The sequence below is a fragment of the Mytilus edulis genome, chromosome 7 (assembly GCF_963676685.1).
Source record: "Mytilus edulis chromosome 7, xbMytEdul2.2, whole genome shotgun sequence".
Taxonomy (NCBI): Eukaryota; Metazoa; Mollusca; class Bivalvia; order Mytilida; family Mytilidae; genus Mytilus; species Mytilus edulis.
In genome coordinates, this window is record NC_092350.1 from 6045999 (window position 1) to 6052005 (window position 6007).

Below are 6007 nucleotides of genomic sequence, written 5' to 3' on the forward strand. Positions count from 1 at the left end.
ATGTAAGTCAAGATATAAGGCAAACTTAACTGTATCTGTAGTATCCTTAATCTCTTGTTCTATGGGATAGATTCGTTCAACATAGTCATCAAATGTTTAATTATTTAGTGAAAGAATATCACCTATGTAGCGGAAAGTAAAGGTAAATTATATTGCTAACTTCTTATCTTTTTTCCTTTTAAGAAGTTTTTGTATGAAGTCAGTTTCATAATTATAAAGAAACAAGTCGGCAAGAAGAGGGGCATAATAGATTACCATCGTAATTCCGACAGTCTAGACAAACATGTCCTTTAAATGTAACAAATATGTTGTCAATCAAGAAATCAAGCATCTTGATAATGTCAGTTTCAGAGAATTAGAGTGATTCTTTACAAAGTATGATTTATCACTTCCAAGATACCTGTATCCACGTATGTATCTACTTTTGTCATTCTGTTTTATGAAACAAAATAATACCAACTCTTTCAATTTGTCTTTAGTTTGGAATGTGGAATACTTGTGTAAACTGAAGATGAGTGCAGGGCCGTAGGAAGGTTTTGTCAAGAGGGGGTGCGAAGGGGGTGGGTGTGGGAGGGGCACTCCCCTCCTACAGCTTAGATTTTTTTTGAAAATGGGTAAGCCAATTTCAGGGTTTAATGTGTTCTCAGAACGTTAAATACATGATTATCCATACTCTTCCAATAAGCTTAAACGGTTAATAGGGAGATATTTAATTGAAGAAAGCGTATAAACCATTGATCGCACTAGTACTGAAGGTACTTTTTATTTCAACATATTAAATCAATATAACAGTGGTACCTTTCAAAGTTAACATTACAATTTCATATATATGATAAAAACAATGGATTGCACACATCACTTTTGTTCCGTAATTATTTCGGATAAAATAAATCATTCTTATATAAACATAAACCTACTGGCATTTTATCATGATCTATTTAGAGATTTTAAAGACAACATGGCTTCATGTCTTTCAAGTTTACTTTTATTATGAACACATAATGTGTTCATAATAAAAGTAAACGTAATAAGACGAATTCCATGAATGACGTACGTTTGTCTTATTACAATAGGATGGATTATAAAAAAACAAGCAGCTTAATAAGCATCTATTAAAATCCTTTAAAAAAACATAGTTGATTCTCTCTGAATTTAAGATTTTATCCTTTGACGGATACATGATAAGCTTGGCTAGGGACGATTCTAATCCTACAAATCTCGTTTAAACACCATCATCGGTTGCATTTACATGCGCCTGTCCCATGCCAAGTCAGGAGTATTTTGGTCATTGGCGAAGCATTTAATTTTTATAAGCTTTGGAAGAGGAATACCAACGATACAAGAAGCTTTTTTAATAAGAATTTAGGAAATTATGCTGTGCTTTAAGGTTAAGGATTGCCCTTTTGGGTTTTACAGTTATTGTTTTATTTGACATACAGAGCTGTAAGTAATAGTTCCTACTCTTTTGAGAAGTAGTTTACGTTGCCAGTTCTAACTTACTTTTTTGTGTTACATTTAGTAGGTAGGGGATTGTGACTGTCTTCGTGTCATATTCGGTCTTTTTTCATAAAACCAACACTTGCTATGTGATAGAAAAAAGATTAAGCTATTAAATTGTATGCCAATGTCACATCTATTATATATTTAACCCTTACCAGAATACGGCGTGTTGGTGTATTTATTGACGCATTACTTAAAATTTCCAACATATGTTTTAACATGTTCCAACATGTTGAATGAAAAAAAAATATCATTTACATTGTACCAATAACATTTAACAATCGTAATTTAGACCAAACTGTAGGAAAATATTCCTTCTTTAAAATAATATATCATTTTCTCGCTTTGTTCTATCTGCTTTCCAATATACAAAATAAATCGTTTTACACTCCCAAATTGAAAGACATGTTTTGACGGAATGTTGAAATTAAAAACTGAAATTTCGAAAAATCGTAGAAAATTCAGAAATCTTACCAGAAACTAGAAAAAAAAGTGCTTAATGCTAGTATAAGGTTTCAGCTTCATAATGATATCAACTATTTTGGTTTGAACTTCGTAGTTTTAAGAAAAAAAATCATAACTGTATTTTTTGTTTTGCAATCCGGATGGAACTCAATCAAGGTTCAAGACCGAGGTCTATACTGATAAGAATTTGCATGATGAATATTACAAACATATGTTCGATGAGGCATTAAAATGAGTCCTAAGTCCTTGCCGTTTTGGGCTTCTCTCTCCTTTATATCTTCTCAAGCAAGATGACCCCGTGAATTTAAAAGATCGATCTATATGACAGGAAATGGACCTCCGTCATGATTCTTTATATAACGAGTCAGACATGGATTATAGCTCTACGGGTGCTCTGTGAATATCCCGATTGATCTCGAGCCGCGTTTCCATTCCTTTTTAATATACAATTCCTTGATCCCAATAAACAATTTTGAGATTAGGAAAATCTTTACTACAAGACTACGGTACCATACGTACTTCTTTTCATAGATTGCAAATATGAGTTGGTAGATCTAATGTAATTTGCCAATTTTATAGATAATGAAATTGAGAATGGAAATGGGGAATGTGTCAAAGAAACAACAACCCGACCATAGAACAGAGTTCAACAGACTACAGTAGAAGGCCAACCATAGGTCTTCAATACAGCGAGAAATTCCTGCAACCTGAAGCGTCCTTCAGCTGGTCCCTAAACAAATCACGAAATATATATGCTAGTCAGTCAGTAATAATGAACGTCATACTAATGATGATCTCTCAAACTGTATCAGAGGTGTCCTATTCTGTGACAGAAAAACCACTGTAACCCGTCAGCGTGGAGGACAAATGCTCATCCGTGCCTGAAAATTCTTCTGATATTTTTTTTTTTTTTTTTTTGAAAGAGGGGGTGCGACCGCACCCGACGCACCTCCCCTTCCGACGGCCTTGGAGTCAAATGTTTTAATATAATTGCAAGATGAAAGAGTTAGATTGTAAGTTCTTTCGGAATTTTTTAGTATCCACATCAGATTCAGACCACCTCTAGAATTGGCAGTTTCACAATAACTTTGAAGCCCGGCTTTGTTTGATAAAACAGATGTTAATAATTTAGAATTTCGTGGAGCATTTGGAGGACCTAGCAATAAACCGTTGTGTGTAAGAACACTTATGTAGTTTAGGTATCCAATATAGTGATGGAAGATTCAGTTATTCATCTTTGGTTGAATTTCCAAAAACATTTGATTATCCAGGATTTTGTCTTTGGTAAGTTTCATAAGGAAATATGTTGAGTTTCCAAGTGAATTGTCAATACCTAATTCATTTATCAAGCAGTTTATGTTATAAGATTTACACACAAAAATGATGTTGTTTGTCATGGGAGGTGTTTTGCATCATTTGGGTCTTTTAAGATTGACATTGCATGGATATTGATAGTCAGTTTCTGAATTCTGACAAGTATGAACGACTTCACAGCCTTAATCCATTTGGAAAAAGTATCTACGAAGTGTTATTGACAGTGTTCCGGTCACTGGTAATGAACAGTGTTTATTGAAAAGCTAGACCAAAGCATTATGTAAACTATCAAGTAGAGGAAGGAACAGCATAGAACACTACAAAAAATCTAATCCAACCCGAAGTATTATATATTAAAACAAGGATGCTGATAAGAAATATAACTTGCACGAACATTGTTCAACTATATACTTTATATATTACACTTATTAATTGTGAAATCATCATGAACTCATCATAGATACCAATATTAAATTTTGTTTTTACGCAAGACGCGCATTTTGTCTACAGAAGACTCATCGATAACGCTTGAACCATCATTTTATCTCAAAATGACTTTTCAGCGACTAAGTTTCCGGTAGAGGCATACAGTGTTATTCCTGTCCATTATTCTGAAATTAAACATTGTTAAAAATATTTCAGTGATATCATTTATCATATAAATGGAAGGTGGCTTGAAAAAAATCAAAGATGTGGAATGACTGCTTATTACACAATTTGCATTTTGAATTTGTAGTTTGTTGTGGTTGGCAGAAACTTCTCTAAAATTCAGTCCTCAGAAAATGTATCAAAATTATACTTTTCCGAACTCATGTGTTTCATGAAACTTAATGATGACTACCAGATTGCTGTTCTTGCATATCAACCTACTTTAAAAAGCCATAGGCAGTTACATATAAGTGTTGTACTGACCCTTTTTATACTTTTAAGGGGAAGTGTAATCAAGGCACTTTGTATGACACACAGAAGATATAATTAGTAAAGCTTCAATTACTTTTTTATTTGTGAATTAATTTTATCATTTGTTCACAGGGTTGAGTTATGGAGTGGAAATGAGTTGATTTCAGAATTAAAGGAGATAGAAAGAACTCAAAACTGCCATGTGAATTGTAGATATATATGTTCTTGGCCTCAAAGAAGAACATAATTTTATGTGAAATAACATCGATGACCTGTGAATTTGTTAGCATTGTAATTGTGACTATATTGTTATGATTTGTGCTAATGTAGACTTGCTGTTCTTGTCTTTTATAATTATTGTATTGTAATTATGTACACTGGGTATCTTTTTTATGTCCCATTTATGGACATTATGTTTTCTGGTCTGTGCGTCCGTCTGTCTGTCCCACTTCAGGTTAAAGTTTTTTTTGTTTTTGATAAGTTGAAGTTCAATCAACTTGAAACTTAGTAAACTTGTTTCATATGAAATGATCTTTCAAATTTTAATGCCTAGTTAGAGATTTTAACCTATTTTCACGGTCACTGAACATAGAAAATGATAGTGCAGATGGGGCATCCGTGTATTTGGGACACATTCTTGTTGAACTTTACCTCGACTTATACATCAAATTTTGTACACCATGTGTGTAATTATAGATGAAATATTCATGTATCCTTTATATATTTAGCCACCTCTTTTTATTAAACAAATCTTACTTCCATATTTATAAACTTGATTTATATTGTTCATATTTGAAATCTATTTTAATAAGATGTTTACCTCATTTTTGGGAAAGTTGACCAGACGTTCTACTTTCCGAGGACGGACGAAAGATACTAGAGGGACAGTCAAACTCCTAGATTGAAAATAAACTGTCAACACCATGGCCAAAATAAAAAGTCAAACAGACAGATAATAGTACAGACACAACACAGAAAACTGAAGACTTAGCAACATGAACCCCACCAAAAACGGGGGGTGATCTCAGTTGCTACGGAACGTTTCATGTTAACCTTTATGTATTTTAAAATTCGATAACGAAAAGCAACTGTATTACACCGCTGTTCGAAAGTCATAACTCAATTAAGAAAAAACAAATCCGGAATACAAACTAAAACTCAGGGAAACACAGCTACAAAAGGAAAACAACGACATAACAGAATCACTGAAGTGCAACAAAACAACAATGCAACACACACAGAAACGAACTATAAGATAATAACTGCCATTTTTCTGACTTGGTACAGGATATTTGAAGAAAAACACCTCAAGATTAATAAATGCAGGAGATAGAAGGAAACTCACTGATTGACCTTGTTCACTGATCCATGAAATGAGGTTGAGGTCAAGTGAAACTGTCTTGACAGGCATGAGGACCTTGCACATACCAAATAGTTACTCATAAGAGAAAAGTTAATATCACAAAAAAATCTTTAAAAAAATCAAGTAGTCCCTTAACCATGAAAATGAGGTCAAAGACAATGGATACATATACCAGACTGAAGGTTCATAGCATAATGCATCTATATACAATGTATGGAGCATCCAGGTCTTCAACTTTTTACATATTAAGCTTTTAAGAAGTTAGTTTACGTCTACACTGAATCACCATCACTATGTAAAGCTTTAAGCAACATAAAACTAAGAAACTTGTAGCTCTTGGTACAGTTTATTCTTGATTGTTGTCTTCAAGTTTTAATGAGAATGATTGTCCTTTCTGCTCTCTTTCTTTGGCCAAAGAGACAGAAATGAAGCTTTTTTAAAATTCCAACATTTCTATGATGTATA